The sequence below is a fragment of the Theropithecus gelada genome, chromosome 1 (genome assembly GCF_003255815.1).
Source record: "Theropithecus gelada isolate Dixy chromosome 1, Tgel_1.0, whole genome shotgun sequence".
Classification (NCBI taxonomy): Eukaryota; Metazoa; Chordata; class Mammalia; order Primates; family Cercopithecidae; genus Theropithecus; species Theropithecus gelada.
The window spans coordinates 3,322,119-3,337,913 of NC_037668.1; the positions used below are offsets into that span (position 1 = coordinate 3,322,119).

A 15,795-nucleotide genomic window follows, 5' to 3' on the forward strand; every position below is an offset into this window, starting at 1 on the left:
AGACCAGCCTGGCCAACATGGTGAAATCCCGTCTCTACTAAAAATACAAAAATGAGCCAGGCATGGTGGCAGGCACCTGTAATCCCAGCTACTCGGGAGGCTGAGGCAGGAGAATCACTTGAAATGGGGAGACGGAGATTGCCGTGAGCTAAGATCATGCCACTGCACTCCAGCCTGGGCAACAAGAGTGAGACTCCATCTCAAAAAAGTAATAAATAATAATAATAATTTAATTCTACATTTAAAAATAATGCAGAGTATATAGAATTGGATTATTTGTAACACAAAGGTACTGCATTTACCCTGATGTGATTAGTATGCATTTCATGCCTATATAAAAATATTTCAAGTAACATACAAATGTCTACATCTACTATGTACCCACAAAAATTATAAATAAAAGTAAACTTAAACAGTTAAGCACACATACAAAGAAAATGTGGTACATATACACCATGGAATACTATGCAGACATAAATAGTATGAAATCGTGTCTTTTGCAACAACATAGATGCAGCTGGAGGCCATTATCCTAAGCAAAGTAATGCAGAACGAGAAAGCCAAATACCACATTCTCTCACTTATAAGTGGGAACTAAGCATTGTGCACACATGGACATAAATATAGGAGCACTGTGGACTACCAAAGGGTGAAGGGTGGGAGGTGGGCTAAAAAGTAGGTATCAAGTACTATGTTCATTGCCAGAATGTCAAGATCAATATCCACACTCTGAACCTCATTATCACACAATATTTTTATGTAACAAATCTGCACACGTATCTCCTATATCTAAAATAAAAGTTGAAAAATTTTAAGAACTACTAGGAAACCTATTTCAACATTATACTAAAAAGATCATTCACCTTAATCAAATGGGATTCATCCCAGACATGTAAGGATGGCTCAACATACATAAATCAATAAACTTGATGCATCTCATAAATGAAATCAAGGGCAAAAACTATATCATTATTTCAAAAGACTCAGAAAAAGCACTTGATGAAATTCAACATCTTTCATGATAAAAACTCTGAACGCATTAAGTTAAAGATTCCACGGGGTGGGGAGGGGGGAACTCTATTAAGGCTAACAAACAAATTCGGTAAAGTTGAAGGGTACACAATCAACATACAAAAATTAGTCGTATTTCTATATGCTAATAGTGCACTATCTGAAAAAGAAATTATGAAAACAATCCCACTTTTAATAGTTACCCCAAAATACCTAGTAATAAATTTAACCAAGGAGGTTAAGATATCTACAATGAAAAAGATAAAACATTGATGAAAGGCATTAAGAAGGATACAAATAAATGGAAAGATATACCATGTTCATGGTTGAAAAAAATATTTTTAAAATATCCATACTATCCAAAGTGATCTACAGATTTAATGCAATGTGTATAAAAATACCAATTACATTCTTCACAGAAATTTAAAAAATGTAAAATGTATATGAAACTATAAAAGACCACAAATTGTCAAAATGATCTTAAACCAAAAATACAAAGTCGGGGGCAAAATCTCAAAATATTCTACAAAACTATAGTAATTAAAACAGCATGATACCAGCATATAAACAGACACATGACCACTGGGACAGAATAGAGAACCCAGAAATAAATCCATGCATTCACAGTCAAATAATTTTTGACAAAGGCACCAATAACACACTTTGGGGAGAGGGACAGCCTCTTTAATAAATGGTGCTAAGAAAACTGAAGATCTATGTGCAGAAAAATGAAACTAGATGCCTATCTCTACATATGAAAAAAGAACTCAAATGTAAAACCAAAAACTATGAAAATACTAGAAGAAAACATAAGGGAATTGCTTCATGACATTGGTCTGGGCAATAATTTTTTTTGGATAAGAACTCAAAATCACTGGCAAAAGCAAAAATAGACAAATGGGATCATATACTAAAAAGCTTCTGCACAGCAAAGAAAAAAATCAACAGAGTGAAGAGACAACCTATAGAATGAGAGAAAATATTTGCAAAGCAAGTTAGTAACTAAAAAACAAAAAATCTTGTTACATATGGGCAAAAGATATGAACAAATATTTCTCAAAAGAAGCACACAAATTGCTAATAGGTTTATTCTTTATGTGTTCAACATCACTATCATCAGAGAAATGCAAAACAAAATCAAAAATCACAGTGAGTGTCACCTCACCCCACTAAAATGGCTAACCAAAAAAACCCACCAAATGCTGGCAAGGATGTGGAGAAAGGACGCACCGTTGGTGGAAACATAAATTAGTACAGCCATTATGAACCACAGTATGGAAGTTCCTAAAAACCACAAATCAAACTACCATATGATCCAGCAATCCCCCTTCTGCATCACATCCAGCGGAAATGAAATCAGTATGTCAAAAAAAACAAACAAACAAACAAAACAAAACTGTGATCCCTTGTTTACTGTAGCATTATTCTCAATAGCCAAGATATGTAATAAACCTAAGTGTCCATCAGTGAATAAATGGGTACAAAAAATGTGGTAGTTATACACAGATAAATACTATTTGGCCATAAAAAAAATAAAATGTTATTTGCAACAACATGGATGAACCTGAAGCCATTATATTAAATGAAATAAGCCACGCATAGAAGGACAAATACCACATGTTCTCACTCATATGTGGAATTGAAAAAAGTTGATATTGTACGAGTAGAGAGTAGAATAGTACCTACTCCGGTCTTGGGGGTGTGAGAGAGGAGGCTAAGAAGGGGTTGGTAAATGCGTAGAAAGTTGCAGTTAGGCGGAATAAGTTCTAGAGTCCCATTGAACGGTAGGGTGAATATAGTTAACAACAACATACTGTATATTAAAAATTGCTAGAAGAGATGATTTTTTTTTTTTTGGAGACGGAGTCTCCCTCTTGTTGCCCAGGCTGGAGTGCAGTGGCGCGATCTTGGCTCACGGCAACCTTTGCCTCCCGGAAATAAGGGATTTTCCTACTCAGCCTCCAGAGTAGCTGGGATTACAGGCATGCACAACCATACCCGGCTAATTTTGGGTTTTTGGTAGAGATGCGATTTCTCCATGTTGATTAGGCTGATCTCAAACTCCTGACCTCAGGTGATCCGCCCGCCTCGGCCTCCCGAAGTGCTGGGAATACAGGTGTGAGCCACTGCGACTGGCCGATGATTTTTAAATATTTCACCACAAAGAAATGGCAAATGTTTCAGGTGAGGAAATATGCAATTAATCTGATTTTATCGTTACACAATGTATGCATGTATCAAAACATCACACTTTATTCCATAAATATGTACAATTATTATCAATTAAAAATAAAATAAAACTTTAAAAAGATGTGGCTAGAATAGAAACTCCTTGGTACTCTTTCCCTAGTTTAGCCGTTAGAGGAAAAACTTCGCACAAATTGAATCATACAACTATATTATCTCTTGCTTGTTTAACTCAAAATTACTTTGTTAGGTTCACCCTTGTGGTTCCATGTAGCTGTAATTTGTTTTCATTTCTATATAAAAAATTCCATTGTGCAAATTATTGGTAGTATTGGATAGTTTTAAATTTTTTGTTGTTTTACTGTGAGCATTCCTACACACATATATCCTGCTGCACATGTACATGAGTTTCTCTACATATACAGCTAGGAATAAAATTGCTCAGGTTTAAAATATACATATGTTCAGCTTTACTAAATAATGTCAAACAATTTTTCAAAGTTATTATACCAATTTCTACTGTGCCAGCAGTGAAAGAGTTCCTGTTATTCCATATTACCAACTCTGATATTGTCAGACGTATAATTTTTTAATCCATTGATGTGTAATAATATCTCATTATGGTTTTAACTTTCAAATCTCTGATTACTAATGAGGATGAGCACTTTTAATGCATTTTTGGCCGTTTAAATTCCTATTGTATAAAATGTTTATTTTTTCTGTTTCTTCCTATTGAGTAGTCTGTATATTTAAAATTGATTTGTAGAAATTCTATGTCAGTGTCATTTGTCAGATATGCGTTGCAGTCTACAGTCATACCACCCTGAACACACCTGACCTTGTCTGACCTAGAAAGCTAAGCAGGGTTGGGCCTTGTTAATCCTTGAACAAGAGATATGTGTTACAAATATATTTTATCATTTCACAACTTACCTTTTTCTTAAATATGTCTTTTAATGAAGTATGTACTTAAAATTAATGTAGTTGAATATGTCAGTCTTTTCCTTTATAGTTAATGCTTTTTGTGTGTTATGCAGTAAATACTTTCCTATCCCGAGGTCTTGAGGATAGTCTTCTATGTTATCTTCTAAAATATTTGTAGTTATTTTTTCACAGGACTTGGTGAAACCCAAAATTTTATTTTTGTGTATAGTGCGAAGGAAATGTAAATTTCCAAATTATCTATATGAATACTCATCTGCTGTAAAATAATTTATTGAATAAAGAATATTTTTACAGTATTCTACAATGCCTCCTCCAGCATACAGCACTAATCTGTGTGTTCACATGTCAAATTATAGATCTCTATTTTTTCTTTCAGTCTGTTTTGTTTATTCCTATTTTAATAACACTGCCTTAAATACATAGCTTCATTTAAAATTTTGATATCTGAAATAGCAGATACTAATACATCTTGTTTTTCTTTTGCAAAACATCTTAGTTATTCCTAACTCTTTGTACTTTTACATATATTTTTGGCAAGTTCACAACATACTCTTGACATTTTTATTTGGATAATATTAGCTCTACAAATCAATTGGAAGAGGGTCATTGTTTTTACAACATTGTGTCTTCCAATTCATCAACATTCTGTTTCTTTTCATTTATTTAGGCATCTAGTCAGGTTTTACAATTTTTTCCATGAAGATATTTGTATTAGTTCATTCTTGCAGTGTTATAAAGAAATACCTTCTCAAGACTGAGTAATTTATAAAGAAATTTATTTGGCTCATGGTTCTATAGGCCATACAGAAAGCATAGTGGCTTCTCCTTCAGAGAGGCCTCAGGAAGCTTCCATTCATGGTAGAAAGGGGGAGCAGGCATGTTACATGGCCAGAGCAGGAGCAAGAGAGAGTGAGAGGGGAGGTGCTACACACTTTTTTTTTGAGACGGAGTTGCACTCTGTCACTCAGGCTGGAGTGCGGTGGTGCTATCTTGGCTCACTGCAACTTCTGCCTCCCGGGTTCAAGTGATTCTCCTGCCTCAGCCACCTGAGTAGCTGGGATTACAAGTGTGCACCACCACACCTGGCTAATTTTTGTATTTTTAGAAGAGACAGTGTTTCACCATGTTGGCCAGGCTGGTCTCGAACTCCTGGCCTCAAGCGATCCACCTGCCTCGGCCTCCCAAAGTGCTGGGATTACAGGCGTGAACCACCATGCCCAGTCAGTGCTACACACGTCTAAACAACCAGATCTCGTGAGTACACCACTACATGTTCATGAATGGTGCTAAACTATTCATGAAGATTCCACCCCCATGTTCGAATCCCTGCCCATCCTGCCCCACCTCCAACACTGGCAATTACAATTCGGTGTGATGTTTAGGTGGGGACACAAATCCAAACCATACCAATATTGAATATTTTGTTTCATTTATTCCCGAGTATTTTTAATTTGCTACTATTAAACAAAAGTGAAACAATTTTTGAATTTGGAAAACTTCCTAAGTTTTTTTTAGTTCTAATGATTTGGCTATAAAGACATTTCGATTTTCTATTATGATGACATAATTTGTGGATAATGACAGTTTTGAGTCTTTCTAATCCTTAGACCCAACATTCTACTTGTACCAATATGAAGCAGACATTATTGTTCTCTTGTTCTTGATTTTAAAAGCTTAATATTTCACCATTAAATATGTTACAGTTATAGTTCTACTTTTGTTTTTAATACATATCTTGCAATTTTCCACCTGTGGGTTATCCAGGTTCAACTACTCCATCTTAAAAACTGTGCCACTGTGCTTTGATGAAGACCCATGTGGCTGGCAACAGCTCTTGCCTTTTGTCTCTGGGGTCCTGGTCTGGGTAGGACTCCTGGGTGTTCTGTTGGTTCATTTGGGGCCATCAAGCCACTTTGGACCACTCACTGTCTGCTCTGCCTCCACCAGTGAGAAACCCTTCCCGGGAAGAGTGAAAGCCAAAGCCAAGAGAAGCCTTGTTCCATATTTGGTGATTGAGTAACAGTGGGTGAAATCCTCTCTCAAACAGAACTAGAAAGAATTCAGTGCTTGTACTCTACAGTGAGTAATGTCAGGGTTGACCCATCCTAAAGCCTATCTTGCCATGCTCTTACAGTGTTGGAGGCTTCTACATTTGGTACTGGCAGTCAGTAAGTTTTAATGATGACTGTATATGGGATGTGAGTTTACAAAGCGATGGAACATAAGAAAAGCAATTGCACTTAACTATGCCATATGTATGTATCCACTGACCAAAAATAAAACCAACCAACCAAAAAACAAAACAAAAAACTATCACAGTTAATCCTTAGATTTACTCAAAAGGATATGGACAAGCCTCACAGCTTGCCTGATGTTTATCTTCTATGAAAGTAGACCCTACAGCAGTCCCTGCAGTAGTCCCACAGCCACATAGGAGTCATTTTTTTCTGACTCTCCAAGTAACAGATCAGTTTCAAAGTAATAAGATTCACATTGAACAAAATGTGAAAGCTGCCATGGCTTAAAGGCCTCGTGCTCCTGAGAAGCTTAATATAACTCCATAGGCATACCTTCCAGGGTTCCCACAAGGGACTTGCTGAGTTACAAGAATTCCATACAAAGGATATCTGAAAGATATGACTTCTTGTGAGGTATTTCTAGCTCTCCAAGTCCAGATGGAACTTACCAATCAGAGTTCATTTTAACCATAGTAAATATTGCTTAATTACATAATTGACACATGTAAGCTTTATTTCCAGAGCTGGTAAGCTAACCGAAGGTAAAAGTCTCATTCGGAAAAGAATTTATTCACAGTCTACCTTCCCATGACCTTTCATTAACATCTTTAATATAGTAAAACAAAATTAATACATTTTATAATCACCAGAATTTTAATCATTTAATGAGACTTCTTATTTGATATCCTTTCTTGTCCGTTAGCCAATTGGACTTTTCTTTGGCCAGTTAGTTTTCAGAGTGATCAGGGACCTTTGTATCCTCAAGATCAAATGTAAGTTTACTTCAAAAAATACAACAGAACATTTAGTAGAGCAAACATAGTACAGTGTCATTTAAGTGTTCCTTTTATATACCATTAGTAAATTAGGAATTCTATTCATTTTGAAAGTACCTTCTTAGTCACTCAAAAATAAGGGTTTGTACATATCCCTTGGCTTATATTTAAAAATTAAAAAAACTTAGTCAATTGAAGTCTAAGATATGTTTGCATTCCTCTCAGACCAATGATAGCAGGGCACTTTGGTAAGACCCCAGTAAAGGGTCATGCTATACAAACATGCACAGGCTGACTTTATTGGAATGTTGTTCTCAGCCTGGCTATGGTTACCCACTCCCACACATACTGGACATTTTGTAAAGCTTTTTCCTTGTGACTGTGTCGTTAAGGGGCTATCAGTATGTCTTGCCAACACACAGCAAAGGCTACCCTTGCCAGGGGTTTACTCAGAAAGATAAATAACAGAAGACACAGCTGCCAGTGAGACAACCAAATGTATACCTCTTCTGTGTGAGTAGAGCTTGCAGTAGTCCTTGCAGTAGCTCACATTGCCAGATAGGAGCTAGTTTCTCTGGTTCCCCTGGTGTTTGCGCAGGTGTGAAACAAAAGAAGTGTATCTAGGAACCATCCTAGTTTAAAAACTTCATGCCCTTCAGAGCAAATACCACTTTAGAGATGTCATTTTTTTTATTGCAGATATTAAAAATTTATGTTTTCTCTCTCCTTGTTTCCTAAATAAGGCTTGCTAGGTGATTAAACTTTTCAAAGAACAAGCTTTTATTTTTTTCACTGTTTCTTTTTTCTGTTCACTAATTTCTGCTCTTGTCTTTATTACCTCCTTTAGTCTATTTTTCTTGGGGTTTAATTGACTTTCTCTCTAGTTTTCTTAAGGTTTAATTCACTTTCCTACTTTTCTTATCTTATTACATATGTACTTAAAGTTTTACATTTCCCTCTTTAGATATGTTTCAGAAATTAAAAAAAATTTGTTATATTAAATTTAAAATATTTTCTATTTTCTACTGTGAGGTCTTCTTAGACTCATGGTCATTAGAGCATGTTGTTTAATTTCCAAATGTTTAAGTATTTTTAGGAGCTTTATTGGGGGTGGCGAAAGGACAAAGACCAAATGCATTTTTTATTGTACCACAAATTGCTATGGTATTGTAGTGAACGTATTCATTTATTTGCTTCCCCTTCTGGACTGTGAACTTCTTGAGGGCAGTTTCTGATATGTTTTTCTCTTTTCCTCCTGATTCACAAAATAGATACTCAAAATTTTTAAATAAATGAGTTACTGCCTGAATGAAGCAAGCAAGTTGCATTTTATTAGCCTATAACATTGCTCAGTACTAAAAATTTGATAGAACTAGACATTTCAGTAAAAAGAAAACTATCATAAATTTGGGGGTACAGATGCACATTTGCTACACAGGTAAATTGTGTGTCACAAGAGTTTGGTATACAAATTATTTTGTCACCTAGATGATAAACACGGTACCTGATAGGTAGTTTTTAGAACCACATCCCCCTTCCACCCTCCACCCTCAGGTAGGCCACAGTGTGTGTTGCTCCCTTTTTTGTGCCCACGTATACTCAATATTAAGTTTCTACTTATAAGTGACAACATGCAATATTTGGTTTTCTGTTTCTGTGCTAGTTCACTTAGGATAATGACCTCCAGTACCATTTATGTTGCTACAAAGGACATAATGTTGTTTTTTACGGCTGTATAGTATTCCATGGTGTATATATTTTATGGCTGTATAGTATTCCATGGTGTATTATGGTTGTCTAGTATTCCACAATGTATATATTCCATGGTGTACATTCCACGCTATATAATATTCCATAGTGTATATAGTATTCCATGTAGGTCTATCCAGTCTACTTTTGATGAGCATTTTGATGAGTAGGTCTACCCAGTCTACTTTGGTTGATTCCATGTCTTTTCTAGTGTAAATAGTACCACAATAAACACACATGTGCATTTGTCTTCATGGTAAAACAATTTATATTCCTTTGGTTATATACCCAATAATGGGGCTGCAGGGTTGAAAGGTAACTCTGTTTCTTGAGAAATTGCCAAACTGCTTTCCAAACTGAATTAACTAATTTACATTGCCACTAGCATTGATTAAGTGTTCTTTTTTCTCTGCAACCTCACAAGCATCTGTTATGTCTTGACTGTTCATTTCAATTTCTCTAATGATTAATGATGTTGAGGATTTTTTAATTATTATTATACTTTAAGTTCTGGGGTCCATGTACAGAGTGTGCAGGTTCGTTACATAGGTACATACGTGCCATGGTGTTTTGCTGCACCCATCAACCCGTCATTTACATTAGGTATTTCTCTTAATGCTATCCCTCCCCTAGCCCCTCACCCCCTGACAGGCCCCAGTGTGTGATGTTCACCTCCTTGTGTCCCTGTATTCTCATTGTTCAACTCCTACTTATGAGTGAGAACATGCAGTGTTTGGTTTCCTGTTCTTGTGTTAGTTTGCTGAGAATGATGGTTTCCAACTTCATCCGTGTCCCTGCAAAGGACATGAATTTATCCTTTTTTTATGGCTGCATATATTTCATGGTGTATATGTGCGACATTTTCTTTATCCAGTCTATCATTGATGGGCATTTGGGTTGGTTCCAAGTATTTGCTATTGTGAACAGTGCCTCAGTAAACATACGTGTGCATGTGTTTTTATAGTAGAATGATTTATAATCCTTTGGGGATATACCCCATAATAAGATTGCTGGGTCAAATGGTATTTCTGGTTCTAGATCCTTAAGGAGTTGCCACACTGTCTTCCACAATGGTTGAACTAATTTACACTCCCACCAACAGTGTAAAAGGATTCCTATTTATCCACATCTTCTCCAGCATCTGTTGTTTCCTGACTTTTTAATGATCGCCATTCTAACTGGCGTGAGATGGTATCTCATTGTGGTTTTGATTTGCATTTCTCTAATGACTAGTAATGATGAGCTTTTTTCATATGTTTGTTGGCTGCTTAAATGTCTTCTTTTGAGAAGTATCTGCTCGTATCCTTCAGCCACTTTTTGATGGGGTTGTATTTTTTTCTGGTAAATTTGTTTAAGTTCTTTGTAGATTCTGGATATTAGTCAGATGGATAGTTTGCAACAATTTTCTCCCGTTCTGTAGGTTGCCTATTCACACTGATGATATTTTTATTTGCTATGCAGAAGCTCTTTACTTTAATTAGATCCCATTTGTCAATTTTTGCTTTTGTTGCCATTGCTTTTGGTGTTTTAGTCATGAAGTCTTTGCCCATGCTTATGTCCTAAATAGTATTGCCAATGTTGAGGATTTTTATGTGCTTTTTGACCACATGTATGTCTTCTTTTGAGAAGTGTCTGTTCATACTATTTGCCCACTTTTTATGGGGTTGTTTGTTTTCCAGTTATTAAATTGTTTAAGTTCCTTATACATTCTGGATATCAGACCTTTGTCAGATGCATAGTTTGCAAATATTTTCTCCCATTCTGTGAATTGTCTGTTTACTCTGTTGGCAGTTTATTTTGCTATGCAAAAGCTCTTTAGTTTAATAAGGTCCCATTAACTAATTTTTGTTTTCATTGCATTTGCTTTTGGTATCTTCATCATGAAATATTTGCTAGGACCTATATCCAGAATGGCATTTCTTAGCTTTTCTTCTAGAGTTTTTATATTTTTAGGTTTTACATTTAGGTATTTAATCCACCTTTAAGTTGATTTTTGTATATGGTGTAAGGAAGGGGTCCAGTTTCAGTCTTCTACATATGGCTAGCCAGTTAACTCAGCACTAGTTATTGAATAGGGAGGACCTTTCCTCATTGTTTGTTTTTGTTGATTTTGTTGAAGATCAGATGGTTGTAGGTGTGTAGCATGATTTCTGGGCTCTCTATTCTGTTGCATTGATCTATGTGTCTGTTTTTGTACCAGTACCATGCTATATTCATTACTGTAGACTTGTAATATAGTTTAAAGTTGAGTAATGTGATTCCACCAGTTTTTTTTCCTTTTGCTTAGGATTGCTTTGGCTGTTAGGGCTTTTGTTGTTGTTCCAAATGAATTTTAGGATAGTTAATTCTAATTCGTGAAAAATGTTGGTAGTTTGATAGGAATAGCATGTAACCTATAAATTGCTTTGGACAGTATTGCCATTTTAACAAAATGTATTCTTTCCATTCATGAGCATGGAATATTTCTCCATTTGTGTGTGTCATCTCTAATTTCTTCCAGCAGTTTTGTAATTCTCATTAGAGAGACCTTTTGCTTCCTTGGTTAGCTATATTTCTAGGTATTTTATTCATTTTGGGGCTATTGTGGATGGGATTGCATTCTTGATTTGGCTCTCAGCTTGGATGTTATTGGTGTATGGGAATGCTACGGATTTTTGGCACATTGACTTTGTATCCTGAGATTTTGCTGAAGTTGTTTTTATCAGATCTAGGAGCTTTGGGGCAGAGACCATGGGGCTTCCTAAGTATAAAATTATATTGTCTGCTAACAGAGATAGTTTTGCTTCTTCTCTGCTTGTTTGGGTGCCTTTTATTTCTTTCTCTTGCCTCATTACTCTAGATAGGACTTCCAGTACTATGTTGACTGGGAGTGGTGAGGGTAAGTATCATTTTCTAATTCCAGTTTTCGAGGGGAATGTTTCTAGCTTTTTCCCATTCAGTATGATATTGGCTGTGAGACTGCCATAGACGGCCCTTATTATTTTGAGGTATGTTTCTTCAATGCCTAATTTGTTGAGTGTTTTTATCACGATAGGTAGTTGAAATTTATCAAAAGCATTTCTGCATCTATGGAGTTGATTGTGTGGTTTTTTAGTTTAGTTCTGTTTATGTGATGAATTCACATTTATGGATTTGCATATGTTGAACCAAACTTGCATCCCAGGGATAAAGCTCACTTGATCTTGGTGGGTTAGCTTTATGATGTGCTGCTGGATTTGGTTTGTTAGCATTTTGCTAAGAATTTTTGCATTTATATTCATTAAGAGTATTTGCCTGAAGTTTTCTCCTTTAGTTGTGTCTCTGCCAGATTTTGGTATTGGGCTGACACTGGCCTCATAAAATGAGTTAAGGAGAAGTCCCTTTTCCTCAATGTTTTGAAATATTTTCAGTAGGATTAGTACCAGCTCTTCTTCATACATTTGGTAGAATTTGGCTGTTAATCTCTCTAGTACAGGGCTTTTCCTGGTTGTTAGAATTTTATTACTGATTCAATTTTGGAACTCATTCATCTGTTCAGGGTTTCACTTTTTTGCCTGGTTCAATCTTGGGAAGTTGTATGTTTCCATAATTTATGAATTTCCTGTAGGTTTTCTATTTTGTGTGCACAGAGGTGTTTGTAATCATCTCTGAGGGTTTTTTTTTTTCTCCTGTGGGGTGAGTGGTAATGTTACCTTTCTTATTTCTGATTGTGTCTATGTGGATCTTCTCTCCTTTTCTCTTCATTAGTCTAGCTAATGGTCTACCAATCTTATTTTACAGAACAAATTTCTGGTTTCATTTATCTTTTGTATGATGATAGGATCAAATCTACACATATTAATATTAACCTTGAACATAAATGGGCTAAATGCCCCACTTAAAAAACACATAGTGGCAAGTTGGATAAAGAAGTAAGACCCAACTCTATGTTGTCTTCAAGAGACCCATCTTACATTCAAGGACACACATAGCCTCAAAGTAAAGGTAAGGAGAAAAAAATCTGTTTCAATACTCAGTTCCTTTCAGTTCAGCTCTGATATGGTTATCTCTTGTCTTCTGCTGGCTTCAGGCTGGTTTGCTCTTGCTTTTCTAGTTCTTGTAGGTGTGATGGTCAGTTATTAATTTGAGATCTTTCTATTTTTTTCATGTGGGCATTTAATGCTATAAACTTCTCTCTTAACACAGCTTTATCTATTTTCCAGGGATTCTGGTACATTGTCTTTGCTTTTATTAATTCCAAAGAATGTCTTGATTTTTGTCCTAATTTCATTATTTACCCAAAAGTCATTCTGGAGCAAGGTTTTAAATTTCTATGTAATTGTATGGTTTTGAGCAAGCTTTTCAGCCTTGGTGTTCATTTTTATTGCACTGTGGCCTGTGAGTGTGGTTGGTATGATTTTGGTTTTTCTGAATTTGCTAAGAATTATTATATGGCCAATTGTGTAGTCAATTTTAGAGTATGTGCCATGCACAGATGAGAAGAATGTATATTCTGTTGCTTTTGGATGGAGAGTTCTGTAGATGTCTGTTAGATCCATTTAGTCAAGTGTCAAATTCGGGGACTGAATATCTGTCTCAGTTTTCTGCCTTGATGATTTGTCCAATACTGTTAGTGGGGTGTTGAAATTTCCCACTATTATTTTGTGGTTATCTAGTCTCATTGAAGGTCTCTAAGAACTTTCTTTATGAATCTGGGTGATCTTGTGTCAGGTGCATATATATTTAGGATAGCTAAGTCTGAACCCTTTACCATTATATAATACCTTCTTTATCTTTTTTGATTATTGTTTTGATTAAGTCTGTTTTGACTGAAATTGGAATAGCAACCTGTACTTTCTTTTTTATTTTTCATTTGCTTGGTAGATTTTTCTCCATGCCTGTACTTTGAGGCTATGTGTGTCCTTGCAGGTGAGATTGGTCTCTTGAAGACAACATATAGTTGGGTCTTGCTTCTTTATCCAATTGCCACTATATGGCTTTTAAGTGGGGTATTTAGTCCATTTATGTTCAAGGGTAATAATGACACATGTGGATTCGATCCTGTCATCATGGTGGTATTCAGACTTGTTTGTGTAGTTGCTTTTTACTGTCAGTGGTCTATGTACTTAAGTGTGTTTTTGTGGTGGTCAGTAATGGTCTTTTGTTTTCACATTGAGCACTCTCTTAAGAACCTCTTGCAAGCAGGTCTGGTGTTAATGAATTTCCTTAGCATTTGCTTGCCTGAAAAGGATCTTATTTCTCCTTTGCTTATAAAGTTTTGTTTGACTGCATATTAAATTCTTTGTTGGAATTTTTTAAAAAGTACTGAATATAGGCCTCCAGTCTCATCTGGCTTGAAGGGTTTCTGCTGAAAGTTTCACTGTTAGCCTAATATGGGTCCCTTTGTAGGTGACCTGCTCCTTCTCTCTAGCTGCCTTTAACATTTTTTCTTCTGATGAGTATGTGTCTTGAGGTAGTCTTCCTGTGTAGTATTTCAGAAATGTTCTCTGCATTCCTGAATTTAAATGTTGGCCTTCTTAATGAGGTTGGGAAAACCTCATGAACTATATATCCTCATGAACTATATATCCTCAAATACGTTTTCCAAGTTGCTTCCTTTCTCTCACTGTCTTGCAAAAATGCCAATGAGTCATAGATTTGATCTCCTTACATAATCTCATATTTCTCAGAGGTTTTGTTCATTCTCTTTTTCTTTATTTTTGTCTGACTAAAATGATTCAAAGAATCAGTTTTCAGTCTCTCAGATTATTTTCTCAGTTTGTTTTATTCTGTTATTAATACTTGTGATTGTATTATGAAATTCTTGTAGTGAGTGTTTCAGCTCTATAGCCCAGCTTGGTTCTTTCTTAAAATATCAGGACTTTAAGCAAGTCTGAATACATTCAAAGGGCCAAAAATTTGAAAGATATTCACTTTGACAACAGTAAAATTAAGCTATTTGCCATTACTTTCAATGCCAAAAACAGCAATTTATTTTGCACCAGTCTAATAGAAATCAGTGACAAAAAAAAAAAAAACTTTAAAAATACTCTAGGTGCACACACCCTTTCACACTGCTGCTGCTGCTGCTAATGTTCCATCTTTCCATCTTTCACATTTCACCTCTTGTATCACTTTATTGAATTCTTAGGTTGGGTTTTAACTTTCTTCTGAATCTTGATGATATTTGTTTTTATCCAGATTCTGAATTCTATGTTTGTCATTTCATAACATAATTCTATGTCTGTCATTCTTAACCAGCCTGGTTAAGAATAATTGCTGGGGAACTATTCTGATCATTTGTAGGTAAGAAGACATCTGACTTGTTTTTATTATTATTTTATCTTATTTTAAGTTTGGGGATACATGTGCAGGATGTGCACATTTACATAGGTAAACATGTGCCATGGTGGTTTGCAGCACCTATCAACTCATCACCTAGGTATTAAGCCCCACATGTATTAGCTATTTATCCTGATGCTTTTCCTCCCACTACAACCCCAACAGGCCTTGGTGTGTGTTGTTCTCCTCCCTGTGTCCATGTGTTCTCATCATTCATCTCCCACTTATGAGTAGAACATTTGGTGTTTGGTTTTCTGTTCCTGTGTTAGTTTGCTGAGGATAATGGCTTTCAGCTACATCCATGTCCCTGCAAAGGTTGCACTGTGCTGAGATCACACCAATGCACTCCAGCTTGGGCAACAGAGTGAGACTCCATCTCAAAAAACCAAAAAACAAACAAACAAACAAAACTGTAGTTTTTATCTCTGATAATACTCCATATCTTAAAATCTATTTTCCCTCAAAATAATATTGGCCCACTGGCTTTTCTATAATTAACATTTTTATCAGCATCAGTGTATCCTTTTTGGAAACTCTACGTCCTTATGTTTAAAGTGCATTTTTTAAAAACACAATATAATTGTCTTATA

At 35.7% G+C, this 15,795-nt stretch overlaps 1 pseudogene; it reads right to left on the bottom strand.

Moving 5' to 3' along the window:
• The window catches only part of LOC112605816, a 47,337-nt pseudogene extending 32,365 nt beyond the window's left edge, over positions 1–14,972 (bottom strand).
• Positions 14,973–15,795: the final 823 nt, after the last annotated feature.